The sequence below is a fragment of the Anomaloglossus baeobatrachus genome, chromosome 3 (genome assembly GCF_048569485.1).
Source record: "Anomaloglossus baeobatrachus isolate aAnoBae1 chromosome 3, aAnoBae1.hap1, whole genome shotgun sequence".
Taxonomy (NCBI): domain Eukaryota; kingdom Metazoa; phylum Chordata; class Amphibia; order Anura; family Aromobatidae; genus Anomaloglossus; species Anomaloglossus baeobatrachus.
This window is the reverse complement of record NC_134355.1, coordinates 389,752,269-389,778,652: the sequence shown is the minus strand read 5'-3', so window position 1 is coordinate 389,778,652 and position 26,384 is coordinate 389,752,269. Positions and strand designations below refer to the sequence as shown.

The window sequence follows — 26,384 nt, the reverse complement described above, 5'->3', positions numbered from 1 at the left end:
TCTGAGGAGGGGGTGTCATAGCTCAAGAGGGTCAGTGTGCGTCAGTGAATGGTCAGCAATACTGCAAGCTCCTGGGGTGTCGCGGTGGTAGTGGGCGCCATTGATCTGCGGGCTGCTGTGAATCGCAAGAGGTTGACACGATGGAATTCAAGAAAACGGCCATGCAGGCCAATTCGTGGCCATTTTCTTGAAGTCCATGATTGCATCAATAGATTCAAATGGAGCCTGCAGTCTGCCGACAGATCAATGGCACTCGCCACCACAACACCTCACGAGCCTGCAATATCGCCAACCATCCGCTGCCACACACTGACCCTCTTGAGCCGCAAGATCCCCTCTCCTCCGAGCCCGCCACCATGAAACCCATTGACCCTTCAGTATTGCCGACCCTCCACACACTGACCCTCTTGAGCCCAGACATCCCCTTCTCCGAGCCCGCAGCATCGCCTACCCTACCTCCTGTGACCTTCTTGAGCCACTCCACCACTGGCGCTCCCCCCTAGTGAGCTAATATAAAGAGGCACTAGGATTATAAAAGACTGAACCTCATTTTAACAGTAAACATTTTTTTTCCTATTTTCCGCCTTCAAATTTGGGGTGTGTCTTATAAAAAGGAAAATACGGTACATTTTATTCTCCCTGTAGAATACAGGACACAGATGCACTGCTCTGTACAATGGACTGGCGGACAGAAATAAAAAGGCCCCTGTGCAAAAACACTGTGTGCCCTTTGCAGCCTAAGAGCTTATAAAAATGCAAAATTGCACCCGTTTTGGAGGTTGTAATGGGCCCCCTTAGCGCTTTGGTGCAACTGTGTGGCCACACAGGTTGCACCAATCATATGTCCGCTCCTGGTACAATGGCTCTCTAGGACCTGTATAATCTGCCTGTGAAGTCAGATGTGCCACAGCTTCAAATACAGAAAATTCTCCGTGATAATCAGCAGATTCTCTGGCTCAACAGCTAGTGCTGCAGCTTAACTGTGTGAGGGTTGTTGGTATGAGGCCCAGGTAGAGATGAAAAAAAATATAATATAATATAATATATTATATATAATATATAATATATATACATACACACACACACACACACACACACACACACACACACACACACACACACACACACTTGTAATTTTCTCATTACTTTATAGGAACAAAACAAAAAAAGCTGTTTTTTCCTTACCTACATAGAGACATCTGTCTAAATAATTGCTTCTGAGTCACAAATTCTTCCATACTCCGTACAGGCAGTGGTAGACCCATTTCCTACAGATCAGGTGCTCCTGAGATCTAGTCCTGGGGAAACTAGAGCAGAAAAAGTATTTAATTTATGCACTGCACTGAGAGGAGGAGCTGGGAAGAGAGCCGTGAGTAGCAGGACTGAACCCTCAAATCGTAACAGTCCTGTTGAAACTGGACGGCTGGGAGCTATAAAAGATATATTACAAAGTTGCTTATTTTCAGGTCTACTATTGATTGATTAAATAAAAAAATTAATCGACGGTTACCCTTTAACTGTCAGGCTGAAACAAATCTACAATGTGAGGGACCGTGAGGTTAACAAAACAAAAAGTGGGACTGAATGCTCAGTTGCTATGGTACAACCTCAACCTTCAAAGTGCTCAAGGTTGTTTGGTTTTGGAAAACAAGAGAGGAAGGACAAAATTCCAGCGTGCACACACTTGAGTATTTCCATTACTTCCCTTGCCTTTCAGCCACACCCTATAAAACAATTAATGGCAGGAAGAGATTCAGATTCAACAGTTTGCAACCAGACAGCTTCAGGCAGAAGTAAAACTTCCTAATTTCTTGCTCAGTAAGAGGCAATTACTCTGCTTATTTGATATTCTGAGCATGGCTGAATGGGAAGAAAGTGATCAGTCAGGCAGAGGTTTAATGTTGGAGTATGATTAACAAAAATCATTCTCCAACAGGTCAATTAAACGCACATAATGTGGAAAATATATATTATACAAACCATTACTCACAGTGAATGCATACAAGTGCCAGGCAGGGTGACAGCTGACCTATATAGACCCACACTGGGGCAGATGTGTCTGAAAGAACCCATTAGACTGAAGTCAACCGATCCCCAAATTCGGAGCATATCGGGGCGTCAGACTCCAGCACACAATACACCGAAAGAAGGATCACATGTTTAAGAAATCAAAAGCTTACACATTCTAGCTATAGAAAAGCCAGCATGAGAAGTGGCTTATTCCACTTTACCCGTTGAAAACACATGCATGCCTGACCAAGCCGCACATGCACAAGTGTGTTGGGGTGCAAGGAAATTAGGAGAGGGAACGGTCAGCCAAACATCAGAAGGTAAGCAGCACCAATCACGCATCTACAAGCATGATGGACAGGTATTGTGTTCCAGTCCTAATCATATGGCAGTTTCATAGCCTTAATGCGCCATAAAAACTTCAAGGTTTTCTAATTTGTACCGTATTTGTAATTTTGTGCTCCTAATTTCATACAGAGGAATACACCATTCCATCAGACAATGTCACATGGAGACAATTTTTAAGAAATGCGTAAAACACGGAAACCAAGTGTGTTTATACAGCCTACCCCAAACACCACTACAGCTTGCATCCAGATCAGAAATTAAAAAATAAACGCCCTACACTGGGTTAGCCGAGCTCACACCCTAATCTACAGTACACGATACATGCCCACATGCATACACAAAAGAGCGACAACTTTGTAGGAAATAACTTGTCATCAACACAAGCTTGTGCACTCCTTGGTGGCCACATGTAAGTGGCCGTATGTGAGGGTCACTGTTTATGCAGTTTGGACACAGTTCCAATCAAAGTTATACAACCAAACTACAAAAGTTGGCTTATTAGAAAAATATACAAACTTCTTGGTGGTGTTTTCAAACTCTTCTTGTTTGGATTAAAGAAAAGTTCAACACAAATTAACCAAACAAGTAGTTGCCAAATTCAAGAAAAAAAAAAAAAATAATAATAATACTACCGTGTTTCCCCGAAAGTAAGACCCTGTCTTACATTAATTTTACCCCAAAAAGTCCCACCCTGTCTTACTTTCAGGGGAGGTCTTACATTAGCCGAAAAAAAATGACAATTTCTTTTTAACCAATAAATTAACATTTATTAACATGCTGAAGAGTCGGTCATCACCAAACAGTAGACTAAAACAAATGTAGCGTATCAAGAATATCTTGTTACTACCGTATTACCGTATGACGGTATTTCCATGTATAACATGTAAAACAACGAACTAACAACAACAAACAGTCTGAATGAGTTATACTGGAAGATAAAACAAGATTTATTCCATCACAACCAGGTCATCATCTTCAGGAACATCATCATAAACATCAACACTCTGAGGTTCCTCTGGATTTTCTTGGGGCTCCATTTCCGCCTGGATCATTGGCCCATACCTGTCATGTGTTGCAACGGCACTGTCCTGAAATGAGCAGGTCTTGTCCAGGTAGCCAGCTCGCAGTGCATTAGCAACGCAAGTGTCAGTTATCTTTCCCCATGAATTCTTCACCCAGTTAACAATCTCAGGCAGTTTTGGCTTAACAAAGTTCCCACGGACGTTCCTCTCCATACGGTTTTCAATGTAATCATTGATTTCTGCACGGAGATTGTCCTTGAAGGGCTTGTTAATGGCGATATCCAGAGTCTGGAGATAAGCCGTCATCCCTGCCGGAATCATGATCTGGTCGATTCTCCGCTCATGAAGGAAGTTTTTCATGGTTTTGGCGCGGTGTGTGCTGGCTGCATCCCAGATCAGCATCGCTCTTTTGTTCCCGCGCATAACAAGCGGCAGCATTAAATCAAGCCACTTCCTTATAACCGCTTGTGTGGCCCAAGCTTTTTCAGTTTCCAGCACATAAATGCCAGACACCCTCTCAATCTTGTCCTTCTTGCCCTTCGCAATGAGTAAAGGTGGGACTTTACTGCCATCCAAACGAATCGCCAAAATGCAGGTGACACGTGCACTTTCATAAGCGGTGGAGGGAACGTACACAGAGGAGGCACCTCGTTGGTCAATGGTGGTTTGAGCTGCTTGGCCCATGAACACGGCAGTTTCATCCATGGCAATCATGTTGGAGAGACCGTACTTTGAGAAGTCAGTGTCATCCACAAACTTCTTGTATGCAAATGCACGCTTAACAATCTCCGCATCTTCCAGCCTAAAGAGGGTTGTGGATCTTCTCAACGACAGGTCATTGCGCTCAAGAAAGTTATCCACCCAGTGCTGTGATGCCTTGAATTCCTCTGGGGAAATTTCAAACTGGGGTGCCACAGCAAGGGCATATTCCTGAATCTGAGCCCTGGTCACCACCAATGTCTTCGCTCTCCTGTCAGCAACCCACTCACAGACCAGGCTTTCCAGCTCGGTATACATTGGTTGCCGACCACATCCAACCTTGCGCTTTTTAGCCATGCCGCTCTCCACTTGCTCACTGAGGTGACCGTAATCTGCTCGCCATTTACGCACCAATCGTTCACTCAACATTTTTTCCTTGCAGAATTCTGCCATATTTTTGCCCCAAGACTCTTCCACTATTCCTTTTTTATACTCCACGGAGTAGCTCTTTCTTTTACCGCTCCCGGAAGCGCTCATGTCTAGGGGTAAAAATATACGGTACCGCATCAGCATTGTTTATCATTCAGTATCTCTTTTACAATACAGTACTTAACGTTACACCGTTCAACTGGAAAGCAGACAACAAATCAAAGTACGGTAACAATAACACACTACGGTACTGTACGGTAATTGCCGTATACCCTCTGCCTGCATACCATAACAGTGCCGTATCCCACTGCACATAGCCCCATACCCCATAACAGTGCCGTATCCCACTGCACACAGCCCCATACCCCATAACAGTGCCGTATCCCACTGCACTGTTATGGAGTGTGGGGCTGTGTGCAGTGGGATACGGCACTGTTATGGGGTATGGGGCTGTGCCGTATCCCACTGCACACAGCCCCATACCCCATAACAGTGCAGTGGGATACGGCACTGTTATGGGGTATGGGGCTGTGTGCAGTGGGATACGGCACTGTTATGGGGCTGTGCCGTATCCCACTGCACACAGCCCCATACCCCATAACAGTGCTGTGGGTTACGGCACTGTTATGGGGTATGGGGCTGTGTGCAGTGGGATACGGCACTGTTATGGGGTATGGGGCTGTGTGCAGTGGGATACGGCACTGTTATGGGGTATGGGGCTGTGTGCAGTGGGATACGGCACTGTTATGGGGTATGGGGCTGTGCCGTATCCCACTGCACACAGCCCCATACCCCATAACAGTGCAGTGGGATACGGCACTGTTATGGGGTATGGGGCTGTGTGCAGTGGGATACGGCACTGTTATGGGGTATGGGGCTGTGTGCAGTGGGATACGGCACTGTTATGGGGTATGGGGCTGTGTGCAGTGGGATACGGCACTGTTATGGGGTATGGGGCTGTGTGCAGTGGGATACGGCACTGTTATGGGGTATGGGGCTGTGTGCAGTGGGATACGGCACTGTTATGGGGTATGGGGCTGTGCCGTATCCCACTGCACACAGCCCCATACCCTATACAGTACATGTTTCCCTACTTGGTTTTTAAATGGTGGACGTTTTCCTCTGCGGTGCGGAAGGCCTGTGCTGCAGGGAACGCTGTGCCAATCAGCAGGGAAACAGCGGTGACGTGGGGCTGGGGCGGCCAATTACAGCCCGAGCTGCTGGGCCAATCAGCGCTCGAGCCGGAGGCCGGCGGTGACGTGGGGCTGGGGCGGCCAATTACAGCCCGAGCTGCTGGGCCAATCAGCGCTCGAGCCGGAGGCCGGCGGTGACGTGGGGCTGGGGCGGCCAATTACAGCCCGAGCTGCTGGGCCAATCAGCGCTCGAGCCGGAGGCCGGCGGTGACGTGGGGCTGGGGCGGCCAATTACAGCCCGAGCTGCTGGGCCAATCAGCGCTCGAGCCGGAGGCCGGCGGTGACGTGGGGCTGGGGCGGCCAATTACAGCCTGAGCTGCTGGGCCAATCAGCGCTCGAGCCGGGGGCCGGCGGTGACGTGGGGAGCAGGGGCGGCCAATGAGCTGGGCGGATTGCGGGGTTAACACGGCGAGTTAACCCCATGAGCGCTGGACCCGCCCAGCTGCACCTGAGGACACCTCTGGAGCCTGGGGACCCAATGGGGGACAGCGGCGGCCCAAAGGTAAGGGCCTTACATGTCACACTGGCCCCCCAACCCTGCCTTACATTCGGGGGAGGCCTTACATTGAAGGACCCCCCCGTAACCCCCACCCTGTCTTACTTTCGGGGGGGTCCTACTTTCGGGGAAACACGGTAGTACACCACCAGTAAATCGGAGATTCCAGAAGTCTCATGCACACACTTTTTCCTGACAAACAGAAAATATCTGCGTTTTTGCAAGAAGCAGCACGTGAATACTCTCACCGTTTTTGCTGATGTTCATAGAAAAGAGTGAAAAAAAAACCCCAAAAACTGTATTTCGCAATGAATGAAACTTTAAACCATAAACCGCAGAAAAATTAAAAAAAAAAAACCCAGTGTGAAAATATACTTAGAATCCTTCAAACCAATTCACGGCTAGAGTCTTAAGCTCTTTGAGCACCCTTTTAAACAACAGCTTCTAGCAGTAATCCTGAGGAATATTAGCCGATTCTTCATGGGCACTAATTCTCGGGTTGTTGAGGGTGGTCTTTGAACTTGGGGGATATCCGGGACATGCAAATGGCGAGAGATGCAACTTTTTTTGCTCAACTCTGAAGTGTGCAGAAATCTTGAAACTTTTCAAAGGTGATTTACACCGGATTTCTGCTCCAAACAGCTGAATGAATCGGAGCAAACATATCCAGACTGTTCACTACAACACAAGCCCATACATAATGTAAATGGGACTCTGCTATGGAACATGAGCCCTCTGAGAGCATCATTTTGTATTAGGCTAGGTGTCCATGTTGCATTCTGTCCCTGCAGAAATTTCTGCAGTGATTTGAACAGCACACGTGCGCTTCAAATCGCTGCGTACTGAAAAGCAGATTTCATGCGCTCTGGATGCTGCCCCTCCCATAGACAGAGCAAGACCTGCACCCAAAGCGCACGAAAGTGACATGTTGCTATAATATAATATAAAATATATATATATATATATATATATATATATATATATATATATATATATATATATATATATATATATATATATATATATATATATATATATATATATATATATATATATATATTTTATTATTTATTAATATAAAATACACACACACACACACGCGTCCGGGATTGGCATCTGCACCGTCGCAGCTACAGCCACAAAATTTTGCACACAGGGTAAGAGACAGACACAAAGAGACAGACAGAGACAGACAGACTGACTGGGAAAGAGACAGGGAAAGAGACAGACAGACAGACAGACAGAAATATATACAGAGGGGGAGACAGACATTCTAATTACATTTATATCTATTCGTTTTGTGAGCAGAATACATTTTTGTTAATACATTCTATTTTGTTAACAGCAGTTATTAACCCGGGCGAAGGCGGGTAGTACAGCTAGTAATAAATAAATTTGGTTATATTGTAAATAACCAAAAGATGAAGTTGTTAGGTAGATTATGCAGTTGAAAACGAGAGCATATTACACATCTCAGATTATTTCAAGCCGAATCAGCATGGAGCTGTCATGTTATGTGGCGGAGATGGGAACAGTAAGCCAAAGCGAACTTTGATCACAATGGGATCTGGCATCAGGCCCAAAAAATATTGACCTGACAAAATGCAGAAGCTTTTGTGACATAGGGTAGTGTAATTTCACGCTGAATCCTGGATGTAATGCAGACAAACCAAGAGGTTCAGAAGAGAAATTTCCACTCTGCTATCAAACCATGCAAGTTATTCAAGGACAAGCAGAGGACATGACAAATGTTTCCACAACAGCACCACATATGCAACACCGAAAATGAAAGATTATGCAGAGAACTTTGCCTTCCTTGGCATGCAGGGGCAGTGTAGCATGTGTAAACTACCTGCACCTTCATAGAAAAGGTGAAGTCAAGGGCTGTACAAATGGCTGTTCAAAGCACATACATACGGTACTTCCCAAGACTTCTTATAGCTTAAACTACTGTGCTGCATATATTACAACTAATTAGGCTATGTTCACACAAGACAGATACGCTGGAAAAACATCAAGACCTAAACCACTATGAATTGTATAAAAACAGGTTTAGGTGCACATTTGACTGAAGATTTCACCCTTTGTAATATGAAAAGGTAAATTTGTGGGAAAAATCTGTTACCCCCTAGGACTAGGTCATAGGCCACCTATAAGTGGATATCAATGATCGGAACAGGTATTCCAGAGTGCCTTATTACATGACATACTGCACCCCCTATGACAAATCCTGCTTAAAAGGAAGCTAATCCTGTAATGAAAGCAAGCTTCCAGACAACGGCTACCAACAGCAATATCTAGGCAAGTCGCATATTTGAGGTTAAAGTTGTGAATGTGGGACTTCATTCACAGCACAAAACAGGCTCCCCATCAAAGCATACTGCGGACAGCCACTGCCCAGGACGGGACAGCTGAAAATGTAGAACAGTCACTTGCACCAGATGCTTTGTAACTATGTACAAATACATTAGTTTAATAGCGACAATATAGAGTCACTTAATATACCATGAAACAGACAGAATGGTTGTGCTGCAGAACCAATGATACAAGTTACACTTCTCTCGGAAACATGTTTATATAACACTGAGATCTTTCGTTAATCTGTGGAATATAAACCCCCTTCATTATTTCGGCTTTGTTCATACTAGGCATCAAGACTACTGTCACAAGAGCTATATGAATGGATGCAAATCCAGAAAACTGAATGGTGCACGTCATATTTCCAGATTGATGATAAATAAAATGGTCTGCACTCAGCCTGAGATGAAAATGGTGCCAGTGAAAAAGGGGGGGGGTCAATCCCAAAATCAAATAATAAATTCACTGCACTCGTTTTTTAGGTGAAATAAACGTGAGCAAAATTATATTGAAACGTGAAGAAGCAAACATCCAACGACGTTTCGACCCTCCGGGTCTTTATCAAGTCGCTGTCTGATGGGTGACTGGGTCATCCATCAGACAGCGACTTGATAAAGACCCGGAGGGTCGAAACGTCGTTGGATGTTTGCTTCTTCACGTTTCAATATAATTTTGCGCACGTTTATTTCACCTAAAAAACGAGTGCAGTGAATTTATTATTATATATTTCCAGATTGCACAATTATTATCATAAAAAAAGCCTGTTAATAGTAATGATTTCTAGCCCAAAAAGTTATCATTACCCTCACCATTTCTTGTGGGTGCAAAAACACAATAAGATAGACCTAGTATATTCCTCTCACTGACTTCCAATATGCATCCTGCAATTGTAACAGGCTCTCCGCTGATTGAAACTTCATTTTGGCTGCCTGCATGACCGATCTGTGCTAGATATTCTGATGGAGAGGAAGCTAATTTTAACATAATACATCCTGTCATCAGTCAGACATCTGGATTGCCTTTAGAGAAAGTTAAAGAAAAAAAAAATAACTCCTGGATAAAAAGAAATGTTATAATAAGAACCAATTATTAATAGTAGCCAATTACAGCAAAGGAAGAGGTAAACTGTATATTGCCCAATTTTAGCTTTCATTTTAGTGCCAATTTACTAACTATAATGGTGTATCATTTTATCTGGCCATTTCGCAATTACCAGTGTCTATACTGAAGGGCTAGTTCATGAAGTTTGAATGGCAAAAAAAAAACATAGATAATAAAAAAAGTTAGTTAGTACAGGACACATCCACCGAAAAAAAAAAAAATTATAAATGGTCAGTTTCAAAAATCACAAGTGGCGATACATACATATACATATATACAATTTTTTAAACTAAACTGTTTGGCCACACCCCTTTCTAATTAGAGGGCCCTTCTAAGCCTCATGTAGTAATGATGAGTGCACACTATCATACACGGGTGCCTAGTACTTGGAACATGGAGTTGGATGCTAGGATGGGCACGAGTTGACTACAACTCAAGTTAATGGGGGACTCTAGCATTTTTTCCAGGAAGTCTTGTGGAAAAATGCTTGAGTCCCCCATTGACTTCCATCATACTCAGGTACTCAAGTCATGCCCAACCGAGCATCCAGCCGATTGTTACACGTACTGAGCACCTAAGCATTGCAATGCTCGCTCCTCACTTACCATTTACCCTTCAGCTGCCATTGGAACCATCCTTCGGCAACTGAGTAGTGGCAGCTACTGATCGACCAGGCACACCAAAACCACAGCATTAGCAGATACTGGAATGGGAAGCTGGAGAGGGCTGATAACTTAGGAGTAGTGTACTGCAAACAGAGCATGATGCAGGATGGGGCTCTGTATACAGGGGCTGGAATTAGTTGATGCTGTGAGAGACAAATTATTGGGGAAGGGAGGGTGGGGGGGGGGGGTTCTATAAAAATAAATAAATTCATTGTTAATATACAAGAGGTCCAATAAGTATGCACCTACTGTGCATGACCCTTTACACTAGCTGCATGCAAAAGAGGCTGAAAATCTAACACACACACACACACACACACACACACACACACACACACACACACACACGAGATCACTGTTGTCCGCGCTGATGTTCCCAGGCCTTTTTTGCTGGACCTTATGGCACTGGTAAGGCCAGAGCACATTGGGCACGGTCACAACATCATGGCATGCACTAAGCCCTCTCTCAATCTTACCCAGCGACTGACAATGGGTGACTGAATAAATATCCCTCCGCATCTTACATTTATTATGCTTTAGGATCGGACTCTCAGACTTGCACTGAACCCTTGCGAGGCAACTTCTGACCAGTCAGAATTTCTAGGCACAAGATGACGACACAGGACCAAAGCAATGTTGAAAAAGATGAAGCCGCCGGAGGGCAAGGATAAGAACAGGGGTGGGGGAGTTACATTTAAAGCAACACTCCAGCACAAGATCTCAGTGCTATGCTGGCCCTGCAAAAATGCATCACATTTTGAGCAAGCAAATACACAAGGAAAAATCTGTGCACCCAATTACCCCAATGGTATGTGCCCATGTAAGTTTTACGCTGCGCATTTTCACTGCATTAAAAACACAGCGTTTTACAAGCAAAGTAGATGGGATTAATAGAAATTATGTAAACTCACCTGCAGTGCGTTTTTCCAAGATGCAGCATGTCAATTTCTCTTGCAGAAATGCTCACTATTCTGTGTGGAATTTCCCCAAGACTTGCGTTTCTACTCCGAGATTTTCACATCTGATGCATCAAAAACGCATGTAATCCGCACACAATGATGTCAATGCCAGTAAGTTTCAAAAACAAAAACAGCTTTATTTAAAAAGGACGGCACACCAAACCAACAAAAACAAAAAAAAAAAAAACGCATCATCGAAAACACAATTAAAGTGAGGTATGTAGATGATGCTAGAATTCTGCAGCATCAAAAACTGGACGGACACTGATCGTGGGACTGTAGCTTCAGTGTGCTGCCTGCAAAAATATTAAAAGGGAACCTGTCACCACTTTTTCGGACTATAAGCTGCGGCCACCACCACCGGGCTCTTATATACAGCATTCTAACATGCTGTATATAAGTGCCCAGGCCGCTGTGACAACATAAACACTTTATAATACTCACCTAACAGTCGCTCTGCGGTGGATGAGGGCCTTATGGGCATCTCCGTTCTCCGCTGTCGGCGCCTCCCCTTTCGGCCATCTTCGTCCTCTTTCTGAAGCCTGTGTGCATGACGAGTCTACGTCATACTCACTCGCCGGTCCTGAGCAGGCGCACTACAATACTTGGATCTGCCCTTCTCATGGCAGATCAAAGTGTGCCTGCTCAGGACCGGAATGCCGGCGAGTGTGGATGACGTCGGACCAGTCATGCACCGCAGCTAGAGAAGAAGGTGAACAAAGATAGCCGAAAGAGGCGGCTCCGGCACCGAACAACAGAGACGTCCATTAGGCCCTCATCCACCGCAGCGCGATCGTTAGGCAAGTATTATAAAGTGGTTTTTTATGTTGTCACAGCGACCAGGGCTCTTATACAGCATGTCAGAATGATATATATAAGCCTGGTGGTGGTGGCCACAGCTTATACTCCAAAAAAGTGGTGACAGGTTCCCTTTAAGCTTTGTCTGTGTTCTCCAGTGCACACTATACTGTACACGCTTCTTCCTGTAAACTAGATAACATGCAATGTTAGAGATATATGGGATTTTTTTCCTCCTTATAGTCAGGCTTCAAAAGGGTTATCCACTACTCTGGCAACCTCTTCTGAAATCACCATGGTCACCCCAGTTAACAACGCCTATACTTGCCTTGGGTGCTGACGCCGTTCCAGCCATGTCAGTGCGCACTCGACGTTACGTCAAGCGAGGCCTTCGCCCAATCTTCTCTCCTTCCGATTAATCAATCATCAAGGAGTGAGTGGCCACAACTCTGCCTGCCTCTTGATGTTCGATTCATCTGAAGGCGAGGAGATTGGGCGACTCATGCAACATCACAGGAGAGCGAATAACACTGCTGTAATGATGTAAGCATTGTTATATTAACAGGGGAAAACATGTAAAGTATACTCACTTTCTACAGATGCCCCATTACCCTTGAACCCACCTACAACATTACAGAAAAGTGATGATTTATGTCTGCGACATTGGAACATATTGGGTGAATGCCGAGGTTACAAGGTCAGACCACACAAACTGCAGAACGCATTGCTAAATATCAGTTTTCTACTTTTACTCAGCTTTCTTTTTTCTGCTCTTTGGTATGACTAAAGACAAGGCCACTGAATGAATAAATACCCAAACCTATGCTTATTTGAGGATTTGCATTTGGTTCATATACAGTACATTGCCTCAAACACTAGTCAATTAAAAAAGTACCACTACAGCCAAAATCTGAATCTTGGGAAATAAAAAAAAAAAGTGACAAAGGTATTGTAAATGATAATAGGGGTCCTCCGGGAAAGATTAGCAGACATATGAGAGCATTAACATATTTGTAACATAAATAAGCATGTTAGCTTCCAGGAGTGGAGAGGCTTCGCCAGGCTGCAGCCTAACGTCTAATCTAGCAATTAGTAGACGTAACATGGCCATATTCTATTGTGCTTCTGACCCACCCATGAAAACAAGTCTCGTCTGCTCACATGAAAATCTCCCGACATACGCTAGTGAGAAAGGGAATAATGGCGTTAATGCAATAATGAATGTGGTCTGTAGACCTGACACATGGGAAAAAAACATGTCCCTGCAAATACCACCCAAACATTCCCCTTGTAAAATCAAGGAAAAACTTGTTTGCAATATCCCATATAATGAAAAGTGAGGGAATATAAGCGGAGGTCACTAGACTTGCATCCGGCCTATTAAAAGCGTTGGATATATTTGGCATATAAACCGGGAGCACATGTGAGTATATCCGACGTCAACGGCTGAACTTAGAAAAATGTCTAGCCAACCATGGGAAGGACTAACAAAATGTTAGTCTAGCGCCCATGTAGAGGGGTATACAATTAGTATAGCATGATGGAAATTACTGCGCTTTTCTACTAAACGCCTATCAGAGACCATCTAAAGTCCACTAAAGAGTAATATGAAGCATGATAGCAATGTTACAAATTCAACAGTTAAGAAAAATACAGAAAAAATTTGCCCCTTTCCCCCCAATAGCACTAAGTACAGAGCCAACGGCAGGCCTCAACCAGCTCACTTCTGACAGACTGGCACCTTGTATGGCGTTGCCATGCAGCACTTCCATAGCAACCAGCCTGTCCAATAGTCAGATTTTATCAAAAGGTTGAAATAGGCTAGGTTCACATTTCCATTAAAATGTATCAGTCACAATCCGCGGCTCTGGTAAACAACGGCATCCGTTTAGTGGATTCCGTTGGGTCCCATAGACTTTTATTAGAGGCGGATTGCGACTGATTACCTTGCGTTGCATCCGCTGCGCCGCGGTCAGTCGTTTTTGGGCTGACCGCCGGGCGGGAGCAACGCAGAATGTAAAGTTTTTCTGGCTGTCAAAATTAACATGCCGTGCAGGAATCCGTCACGCTTGTAATGGATGTCTATGGTGCTGGATTCCATCGTAATCCGTCTTACAACGGAATCCAGCGCTGGATTCCGTCATGCTCTACTGAGCATGCCCAGCATGTTTGGCACACCCACTGGGCTGTCCCAAACACAAACGGATCATGACTGATTCGTCAAAAAACGGACGCACAGCGGATGTAACGGACGCGACGGATCAGTTTTTTCACAGGATTCCTTTCCCAAACACATCCGTTGCGTTAGGCTAAGGCTAAGTTCACATTTCCGCTAAAATGCATCAGTCACAATCCGCTGCACTTGTAAACAACGGAATCCGTTTAGCGGATTCCGTTGCTCCCATAGACTTGTATGAGCAGCGGATTGTGACTGATGATGCTGCGTTGCACCCTCCGCCCGACTGATCAGTCGTGGAACGACTGACCGCCGGGCGGGAGGAACGCAGCACGTAACGTTTTTTGAGCAGCGCGATCCGTCAGATTTCGCTGCGTATGCTCTCTGGCTCCCTGCAAAAGTCACCAGCTTTGGTTGGTTACCCGATATTTACCCTGGTTACGGTGCAAGGAGCCAGCGCTAAGCGGTGTAGGCCCGTAACCAAGGTAAATATCGGGTAACCAAGGTAAACATCGGGTGCTTTGCTACCCGATATTTAGTCTGGTTACGTGTGCAGGGAGGCCGACACTTCCCCGCTCGGCCCCGCCCCCTCCCGCACTCCACACATGTGTGTGTACACACACACACACACACACACACACACGTCCCCAGCCATGCAGACAAGCACTGCCACCCTCGTCTGGCCCCGCCCCCCGCTCAGCTCCGCCCCCTCCCGCACTCCGCATGTACACACACACACACACACACACACACACGTCCCCAACCATGCAGACAAGCACTGCCACCCTCGTCTGGCCCCGCCCCCCGCTCGGCTCCGCACCCTCCCGCACTCCGCATGTATACACACACACAATCTGTCCCCAGCCATGCAGACCGCAGCACTGCCACTGACATCCTCAGCGCCTGGCCCCGCCCCCCGCTCGGCTCCGCCCCCTCCCGCATTCAGCATGTGTATATACACACACACACACACACACACACACACAAACCTGTCCTGCAGTCCCTGCAGCACTGACGTCCTCAGTGCCACGGCCCCGCTCGGCTCCCCCCCCCCCCAAACTCCGCCCCCCGCACACAACGGAATCCGACAAAGAATTCTGTTCTTTGTCATCCGTTGTACAGCGTTGAACAGCGCATCAGTCACATGCGACGCATGTGACTGATACAAAACAACGGAAATGTGAACTTAGCCTAAGTTCAAACTTCAGTTGTTTTGCATCAGTCACATGCGTTGCTTGACGCATGTGACTGATGCGTTGTACAACGGATGACAACGGTACAAAGAAAAGAATTTCTTTGTCGGATTCCGTTGTGTGCGGGGGGCGGAGTTCGGGGGGCGGAGCTGAGGACGTCAGTGCCACGGTCTGCATGCCTGGGGACAGGTGAGTGTGTGAGTGTGTGTGTGAGTGTGTGTACATGCGGAGTGCGGGAGGGGGCGGAGCCGAGTGGTGAAGTGTCAGCCTCCTTGCACACTGTATCCAGGGTAAATATCGGGTAACTAAAAGCAAAGCACTTTTTGCTTGGTTACCCGATATTTATCTTGGATACCAGCTTAGCGCGGGCTCCCTGCACCCGTAACCACTGTAAATATCGGGTAACTAACCAAAGTGCATTGCTTGGTTACCCGATGTTTATCCTGGTTACGGGGGGCGGGGAGCCAGAGAGCGCATGCGCAGCAAAATCCAACGGATCGCGCTGCTCAAAAAACGTTACATGCTGCGTTGCTCCCGCCCGGCGGTCAGTTAAAAAACAACTGACCGCGACGCAGCGGATGCAACGCAGCATCATCAGTCACAATCCGTCACTAATAGAAGCCTATGGGGAAAAAACAGGATTCCTGCAAAATATTTTGCAGGATACCGTAATTCCTCAAGGCGATGGATTGTGACTGATGCAAAACAACTGAAGTGTGAACTTAGCCTAAGTTGACATCTAAAAAACAACAACTGATCCGTTGCTGACGGACCTGGCGGATTTAAAACAACAGAAATGTGAACCTAGCCTTAGCAGTGCACCTGGATACTAAGAGAAAAGGGGGCAAGAAAGGGTCAGCTACCAGGTATACACTTACCATACAGGTCTGTAAGGGTCTCATTTCACCAGAAATAGATAGACCTATGTACACACACACACACACACACACACACACACACACACCCCATGAACAGCAGCGAGTTATCCTGTATGCAAACTTACAATCACACATTGAATCAATAAAGGTCATTGATGTCAAATTTTCTTTGGGGAGGGGGATACTACACAATGCTAGATGAAATGACATCACAGGGCTAGAAAACCACAGTGACGATGACATGTCCTTCCTACCGACATCACTGACACTGGCCCATGGCAACTGTGGTGCCAAATTTAAAAACGTGTCTTCTCGTCTTCAAGATGCTAATTACATCCAATTATAAATGTAGTATAGTTCTCCTGATTAGCCATGTCACTTACCTCATGTGCAGGGCATTGCAGCTTAGGTATCCATGATTAACACCACACACACACTGTTAGTGTTCATGACCATGGATATCTAAGCTACTGTAATGCCCTGCATTTTAGGTAAGTGAAATAGCTAATCAGAAGAACTATACTACATTCATAATTGGAGGCATTTGCTATTACTAGATTACATATTGGGACAGGATCTTGGCAATGGTAATAAGAGGGGTAGGGAGGGGGGGGGGGGGGGAGAACCCCCCCACACACCCCGACATTTCCAGAAGAACCGTCCTCCTGAAAGACATAGCCTGCACATACTGTAAAGAGCAGAGCTCACATTGCCAGAGTTTTAGGAATGCTGCCAACAGAAAGTATGGTTGTCCTGAAAAAAACAAAACTTCCAAGCCCTGCAATATGCTACAGAGATGAAGTATGGCATGGCAAACACACACACACATACATACATATACACACACGCACATGCATATCCACACCCCTAGATTGGGCAGGATTTGCTGCAAGCTTCTTCTCAGCAGTCACACTGCTCGGCCTTGTTTGTGGTCGGTGACCATGGAAACCCTTTCCACCCATCGTTATTGTAGGGCATTGCAGCCTGCAGTAATAAGGACCAGCCCCGCAGGTGACCCCGTCCCGGGCCGCACGGAGGAGACAGGTGGTGCCCGCAGCTCCCGTGCCCTTCAGCCGGCGCTCACTTTCCCACGTCGGATCACTTCCACGGGCGGACGTCAGCTCGCCATTTTCGGCTTCCCAGAAGTTTCCTACAAAGTTCCCGGCGGACAGCGGGGCAGGCGGGAAGGTCACTTACCCGGCCGGCGGCAGGACTGAAGGGCACCGCGCTCCGGCTTCCTGCACGGTCTCGCCATATTCTTTGTTGGAGCCCGTGAACTCCCTCCCTTTTAACACTTCCCGGGCCGGGCACAGCGCTGTCACAGCTGTTCGCCGCCCCTCTCTGGTGACACCGGGCCACACGTGAGGAGGCTGTGCCGGCACCATAGCGGGGCGTACACGATGTGGGCAGCATATGGCCTCCTCACCTGTGCGCCCTCACTTTCCTGGAACTGTGCCGGCTCTTCACACAGTCCCATGTGATGTGACCCCCGCACTGCTGTCAATGAACAACTCGGGAATAGCACACCCCCGTATCATGGGCTGGGCTCATGGAGACAGGGACCAGTCAGCGGCCAGGGAGGTACCAAGTGCTGGGCAGAGGGGAGGGGATTTCCCAAGCTTTGTTGTATTGAAGCTCAGATCCCAGAAAAAAGTTGTGTGGGTGCGTCCATGTGTCAGTGAGGGACAGCGAGCTGCGTGCCCCCGACCCCTGGGAGCCGAGCGCCCCCGACCCCTGGGAGCCGAGCGCCCCCGACCCCTGGGAGCCGAGCGCCCCCGACCCCTGGGAGCCGAGCGCCCCCGACCACTGGGAGCGGAGCGCCCCCGACCCCTGGGAGCCGAGCGCCCCCGACCACTGGGAGCCGAGCGCCCCCGACCCCTGGGAGCCGAGCGCCCCCGACCCCTGGGAGCCGAGCGCCCCCGACCCCTGGGAGCCGAGCGCCCCCGACCCCTGGGAGCCGAGCGCCCCCGACCCCTGGGAGCCGAGCGCCCCCGACCACTGGGTGCCGAGCGCCCCCGACCACTGGGAGCCGAGCGCCCCCGACCCCTGGGAGCCGAGCGCCCCCGACCAATGGGTGCCGAGCGCCCCCGACCACTGGGAGCCGAGCGCCCCCGACCCCTGGGAGCCGAGCGCCCCCGACCCCTGGGAGCCGAGCGCCCCCCGACCCCTGGGAGCCGAGCGCCCCCGACCAATGGGTGCCGAGCGCCCCCGACCACTGGGAGCCGAGCGCCCCCGACCAATGGGTGCCGAGCGCCCCCGACCACTGGGAGCCGAGCGCCCCCGACCCCTGGGAGCCGAGCGCCCCCGACCCCTGGGAGCCGAGCGCCCCCCGACCCCTGGGAGCCGAGCGCCCCCGACCAATGGGTGCCGAGCGCCCCCGACCACTGGGTGCCGAGCGCCCCCGACCACTGGGAGCCGAGCGCCCCCAACCCCTGGGAGCCGAGCGCCCCCGACCAATGGGTGCCGAGCGCCCCCGACCCCTGGGAGCCGAGCGCCCCCGACCCCTGGGAGCCGAGCGCCCCCGACCCCTGGGAGCCGAGCGCCCCCCGACCCCTGGGAGCCGAGCGCCCCCCGACCCCTGGGAGCCGAGCGCCCCCGACCCCTGGGAGCCGAGCGCCCCCGACCCCTGGGAGCCGAGCGCCCCCGACCCCTGGGTGCCGAGCGCCCCCGACCAATGGGTGCCGAGCGCCCCCGACCACTGGGTGCCGAGCGCCCCCGACCAATGGGTGCCGAGCGCCCCCGACCCCTGGGAGCCGAGTGCCCCCGACCACTGGCACTGCCCCTGTGCAGGCCTGGCACATCTCTGCCAGCCAGGGTCACTTCTTACTGGTGTCCATTACTTTCTACTTTTCCTTTATTTTTTTTTCTACTTTCCATCTCACCTGAAAAGTGCTGTAATTGATAGTGCCAAGCACAGTGCCCTTTACCACATTCTGCCATGCAGCCCCATGATATTACCACCACAGTGCTCTAATAACCCTTTCACACCCCAAACAATTTTCTTTTTTTCTTTGCACATTTGTATTTTTCTATAGACAGCCGTATGCTACAAAATTCATTTGACCAGTGGAGTAACTTGAGTCTGCTGGGCCCTGGTGCAAAGATTGAGCCTCCCTGCATGTTGGTCAGATGTATGGGCCATTGTGACATTCTAAATCCTATAATGGCATACAAGTTGCCCCACCGCCTTCATTGTGTAGGAATGACCCCCATCCAGTGCTAATATCCTGGGCCACTTCCTGGTAAATATATCCTCCATCCTGGTATATGTCCCATCATGGCCCCATTCTGGCATATGTACCATGATAGCCCATCCTAGTATGTGTCCCTATCATGGCCCCATCTTAGTATTTATGTCCACATCCTGGCCCTATCCTCATATATGTCCCCATTATGGCTCTATCCTGGTGTTTATTTCTCCATCGTAGCCCCATCCCAGTGTATAGTATTTATGTCCCCATCATAGCCCCATCCTGGTACTTATGTCCCCATTATAGTCCCATCCTGGTATATGTCTCCATCCTGGCATATGTCCCCATTCTGACTGCATTCTAATAAATATGATCTCCCATCACACCACACACAATAAACAAAAATAAATAAATATACTCCCCTTCTTTCTAGTCCCCCGATATCCTCCTCTGATACTGGCATGCTGGCAACCAAGCCTCAACTTGTAAGCGGTGTGTGACGCCCCTGACTCTATCAGGGTGTCACAGGGAACTGCTCTCTCGTATCTCATGGTGCAGAACCCACCCTCCATGGTTCTGGGATCCTAACCACCGGTATTGCTTCCATCAGCACTCAAATCCTCACCACACCTCACACCACACCTTGTCAGACACACCAGTGGGTTGTCTAGCTGGAATAGGGCCACCGGCCTAGGGGTCAGGCAGACTGGTGGGAGGGATTAAGTTAGTTCTAGAGTAGTCCTCAAAGAGTGAGGAGCTGGGGGAGTTGTAGCTCCCTGGGAGACTTTTGTTAGGTCGCAGACGGTGGTCTGGGACCAGAGGAGTTGGAGACCCAATTGCAGGGCATTATAAAGGGTGTACTGATCTAGTTTTGGAGAACGGTCGGCACCAGCAAGTCCAGTAACCGGATCGGTACCGAACACGGCGGGGTACAGGACCCTAGATCGGGGAGTAGCTTCACGCAACCTGATAATTAACCTGTGGAGGATAATCTCTTTATGAACTTTCCCCAAGAGCTCAGCGATCGAAGGCGTCAACACAAAAAGGGGGATAGGGTTTTCCAGCTTATGCAACCCACTGAAATCCCAAGAATCAGCCATCGAGAGCACAGCTCCACTATATAAGTAAAGGGAGTGGGACCCTGACCGCTTCAGGCCAACGGGTCACTTAGGAACTTCTACACTTGTGCAAGGAAGCAGGCTCTGGACCACTAAGCAATACCAGTGGGGACGGATACCCGGACGGGCTCCCCAAAGCAACAGCGGTATCCAGAGACTTAGTTTACTTCTGTGTCAGAGTCTACTTAATGATTGCGCTAACACCTTCACAGCCTGAGTGAGTACACTGCCCTCCCTGCGTCCTGCCTGCCCACATAGCCTGCACAACACCATCCGCCACCTTCCACCAGAGTCCCGAGGGCCTCCCCTACCTGTGGAGGGATCACCACCTGGCTGCCCCACTCCATCTCCCCCGGGTACTCCCATTGGCAGCGGCGGTACTCCCCTTACCGCGAACCACGGGTGGCGTCATGAACTATCCCTTGTAAATAACTTCCCCCCTTTTAAATCGAGCGGCCGTTGAGCCCTGGGTCCGGGGAACCTCGAGCCACAGCAACACCTGGATCCGAGCAGTTCGCCTTCTCCCGGAGGCGGCACAGGTGCAGCGCATGATGTCACTGACCTGTGCATCAACTTACATAACAGCAGTGCTTTTTTTGCGGTGGTACGCGCTGGTACGGCGTACCGGAAAATCTGAAGAGCGCTGAGGATAAGCACCTCTGGCTCTGTCCACATGGCTAATTTGTAAATTTGCTATATCATCAGCCATTGGCTGGAGCAGGGTGACCTCTGTGTCTCCTCCCCCCCTCCGATCTGATTGGGGCTAGCATCCATGTGACGCTATCTTTTTACTGCCCAGCTGGTTTAAGCGATCAGGTGGTGCTCTGAAGTGACTGCAGAAGCTGATTACCGGCGGCTCCTGGAGCGATCAGGCGTGTCCCGGGATTTTGCAGACAGGTGAGTAGTTGGGTTTTTTTGCACTGATGCATCAGCTGATTGTATAACTGGCTTTTATACAATCAGCTGATGTGTCATGTGATTCATGTCCTTTAACCTGACATCATCTGATCGCTTTGCCTTCCAGCAAACCGATCAGATGATATTGGATCCGGATTGGACGGCGCGTGATCCTTGACCCAGGATTACTGCGGAGGGGGGTTCTTTATTTTAATAAAGGTGGAGTCACTAATTGTGTTGTGTTTTATTTCTAATAAAAATATTTTCTCTGTCTTGTGTTTTTTTTTTTATCTTTACAAGAAATTCATGGTGGCCATGTCTAATATTGGCGTGACACCATGAATTTCGGGCTTAGGGCCAGTTGATAATATACAGCTAGCCCTAACCCCATTATTACCCAGCGAGCCACCCGTTACCAGGGCCGCTGAAAGAGTTGGATACAGCACCAGAATATGGCGCTTCTTTCTGGTGAGGCTGCGGACTGCAATTCGCAGCAGGGGTGCCCAGAAAGCTTGGGCACTCTGCGCTGCGGATTCCAATCCCCAGCTGCCAAGTTGTACCTGGCTGGACACAAAATTTGTGCGTAGCCTACATCATTTCTTTTTCTTAAATTATTTCATGAAATTCATGAAATAATTAAAAAAAGGGCTTCCCTATATTTTTGGTTCTCAGCCGGGTACAAGTAGGCAGCTGGGGGTTGGGGGCACCCCGTACCTGCCTGCTGTACCTGGCTAGCATACAAAAATATGGCAAAGCCCACGTCATTTTTTTTTTTGTTTACGTTTTTGGACAAAAAACTTCTGCATACAGTCTTGGCTGAAGGATGCTGAGCCTTGTAGTTCGGCAGCTGCTGTCTGCTCTCCTGCATACACTAGTGGATGGAGTATGCTGAGCCTTGTAGTTCAGCTCCCCCTGCCTCTCCTGCATACACTAGTGGATGGAGTATGCTGAGCCTTGTAGTTCTGCACCCCCTGCCTCTCTCCAGCATACAGTACCGTATGCAGTATGTAGTAAACCGTGCACAGGATCTCCCGGCAGCACGACAGCAACGACAGCACTCCCTCCCACTCCTCAAACAAGGTCACCGGCTGACAGATCCTCCCCACCCCCCCTCCTCAATCTTGGCCGCCGGCTCCTCAATCTTGTCAATCTTCAGCACCCCCCCCCCCCCGCGCTCCTCGTCTCAGAGATACGTACCAGCAAATATTTTTTTACAAAAAAAGCACTGCATAACAGTCAGCTGCGCACATATTTGCTGCTCTACACGCCAAGGATTATGGGTGTTGGGAGCAGTGAATATTAAAATTCTTTAAAAGTGGCACATGTGACCGCCCAATCGCTGCAGGAAGCTGTCTACTGAGCGGTTACTTGCTGCTATTAAAAAACATGAATATTTACTGCTCCCCACACCCATAATCCTGCCTACCTTTCAGCACTGGCGTCAGTGCAAAGAGATGGGCGGGATTATCGGCGTGGGGAGCAGTGATATGCATATCCTTAATTAGTATCTGACACATTGGAGTCCAGGGACCTGACAGGTCTCTGTGCTGCAATGCATTTCAGCTGGATGCGCGTACGAGGACGCGCATCCAGGTGAACGAGGCACTGGGGTTGGAAGGCCCACTGTACCCCCTGCATTTGATCGTATACAGTAATTACATATCTCATAGTTACATACGGTAGTTATATAGCTTGAAAAAAAACCTATGTCCTTCAAGTTCAAACTTTCTCCACCAATTATACATTTTTATCATTAAATTATCTATAATCCATAAAGTTATCTACTGAAGAAATCATCCAACCCTTTTTTAAAAGCTAGTATAGTGTCTGTCATTACTTCCTCTTGTGGTAGGGCAATCCACAGTCTGACTGCTCTAACTGTAAGAAGAATTTGGAGCACACCACCCTAATCCCATAACTATATATCATATGGGTGCTCCCTAATGCAGTTTTTCTCCCCTTCTTCTTATGCTCTAACTGTAAAGAACCCTTTCCTATTAAGCTAATTCATTAACTTTTCATCCACCCATAATGAGTGCCCCCTAGTTCTCAGTATTGTTACTTAGTTACATTAGTTAAATAGGTTGAAAAAAGACCTAGGTCCATCTAGTTCAACCTTCCTTCACCAATTATATATTTTGTCATTAAATCATTTACAACCAACAATGTTATGTGTACTGAGGAAATCACCCAGATCTTTTTTAAAAGCTGTTATAGTATCTGCCATTACTTCTTGTGGTAGGGCATTCCACAATCTGACTACTCTAACTGTAAAGAATCCGTTTCTATTTAACTGCCAGAATCGCTTTTCTTCCACTCGCAGGGAATGCCCCCTGGTCCTCAGTATTGTCTTTAAAAGAAAAAAAAAGTCATATGCCAGTCCTTTGTATTGACCACATGTATTTATACATATAAATGATATCTCCTCTGAGACTTCTTTTTTCTAAGCTAAACAAATCCAACTTTTTCAACCTGTCATCATATGGGAGGCCTTCCGTTCCTTGTAGTAGTCTAGTTGCCCACCTTTGAACTGACTCTAACTTCTGAATGTCCTTTTTAAAATGTGGAGCCCATATTCCAGATATGGCCTTACAAGGGACTTATAGAGGCGTAACGATACGTTGGGATCTCGGGATCTAATCTCTCTTTTTATACACCCTAAAATCTTGTTTGCTTTAGCAGCTGCTGCCTGACATTGAGTACTGCTGCTTATTTGTAACCAAAATATCCAAGTCCTTCTCCTGTTGTGCATTCCTGAGTTTACTTGCAATTAATGTATATGCAATGTGGAAACCACTCAATTGAGCTCGCAAACAGGAGCACTGTCTTTTTTTCATCCAACAAGTTTCTGTAACCCACACAAACTTGCACTCCAGCAACATAACATGAGCTGTTTTCCGGCTTCAAAAGGAACACAAATCCGGTATGCGGTCTGTTTTTGGTCGGACCACCGAATCCCCTCTCTCTCGGATCCCTTCCGGAGGCATCACGAAATGTCCACACACTGACCATGTGTGAAACAAACAAACACCATTTAAAAAAAATATACACACCCATGTAGATAAGAAGATCCCCTGTCTCTCCAGCTATTTGTAAACCTTTCTCTGGAACACCCTAAAAAGACTTGTGGCACTACAGTTACCAGAGCAGACATCTAGGTTTACACCACCTTTGTGATGCATACCCTCCACCATGTTACAGCAGCAATAGGATTACTCCGTCCTAAGTGCTTTACTCTACATTTATCAAAATTAGAACTCATTTGCCAAGTGTTTGAGCATTCAGACATCTTATCCAGATCATTTTGCAGCATTGGACTATCAAGATCAGTTTTTAATATACTACATAGTTTGGTGTCATCAGCAATGACTGACACTTTACTAGAGCCTCTGGTGGTGAGGATAGGCTGGTATGCTGGGCTTGAGAGTAAACACCCAGTAGTCACTTAGTCAAACCCCTCCAGGATAAGCTTGGCCAGTGACGCAGTGAGTCCACACCCACCAGTGTTACAGTTAGATCAGGCCATGGATCCCGTTGACAAATCAGGACCCAGCTGCTCCAAGTCTAATGTACAGATTTTGTACTAGGAGGTTCACGCTCAGCTTGAGCGTCAAGACCAGCTGATGTGCGCCGTCCATGTGGTAGCAACCCAGCTGCAGGATTTGTCCACTGTAATGTCTTACTTGACTCCCACTTAAGTGTGGCCAGTTCCCCTCTGGTCAGTTAGCTTCTCTGACGGAACCACCTAATGATCCAGTTTGTGGTATATCTCTTAAGCTCCAGCTTCCACTTCCATCCCACTACGATGGAAACCCCAAAGGGAGTCTCAGTTTCATAAACCAATGTGATATCTACTTCACAATGCACATTCATCTATGTTATTATTATTATTATTATTATTATTATTGTTTATTTATAAAGCACCATTGATTCCATGGTGCTGTACATGAGGGGGTTACATACAGAATACATATACACGTTACAATAGACAGACTAGCACAGAGGGAAGAGGGCCCTGCCCTTGCGGGCTTACATCCTAAAGGATTTTGGGGAGGAGACAGTAGGTGGGGTGTAGGTTGGGCGGCAGCTCCATGTCTGTTGGATCAGGCCACGATAGTCTTTATGGTCTTCCTACTGTCCGGACAAGCACTGGCCTGGGCAAATTACATCAGGGAGCATGTTGATCTGCAAACCCGTGACACAGGGAGGTTCCTTGAGATATTTTGGCCGGTATTCAAAGTTCCTGGCTGCAAATCCTCAGCTACATCATTCCTTTTGTGTCTAAGGCAGACACCTACTGTTATGCTCACGGGGAGAGGATGGTATTAGTGGGTCCACTGGACCAAAAATACCATTCACTTGCCTGAAGGAGCAAACTGGACCAGCCACCGTGTCTTCACTATGGTCACTGGAGGTAGCAGTAAATACACATGCTGATCAGCAGTCGGTAGACTGCATTCCCGGGGGATCTGTGGAAACTTGGAAACTGGCGTCACAGATACAGTACAGTCTCTGGTTATAGCAACAGCAGCAGTAAGCGGCGTTTGTGGATTCGTCCAGTATGGATGGATGGATGTGGTAGCAGCAGCTGATGAGGACACTTGCGATAGTGAGTAGCGTGGTAGGTGACCGGCATAGATACTTGTAGCAGCAGGTATCGCGGCTGGTTGCAGCAGCAGACTGGAAATGTACTGAAACACAGAGACAAATCAGTAGCAGAACTCAGCATAAAGAGAGCAGCAGCATAATGGGACCTGAAAACTAGCAACATTAGGAATTCATTGCCCAGACACCTCCCTTAAAGGGAAGGTGCCTTAAATATCTGAAACCTCTCAGCTGACCTGAAAGGCACT

General features: G+C 47.9%; 1 long non-coding RNA gene across 2 annotated transcripts in view; it reads right to left on the bottom strand.

Moving 5' to 3' along the window:
• LOC142295331 (uncharacterized) overlaps positions 1–17,809 on the bottom strand; it is a 45,059-nt gene extending 27,250 nt beyond the window's left edge. Inside the window, exons 1-2 of one of the 2 annotated variants that reach the window (XR_012751423.1) lie at positions 17,523–17,809; positions 1,186–1,307 (exon numbers count right to left, since the gene is read on the bottom strand). This is a non-coding gene — a long non-coding RNA (uncharacterized LOC142295331). The remainder of the gene's footprint in view (positions 1–1,185; positions 1,308–17,522) is intronic. The other variant, XR_012751425.1, reaches the window with a different exon arrangement.
• Positions 17,810–26,384: the final 8,575 nt, after the last annotated feature.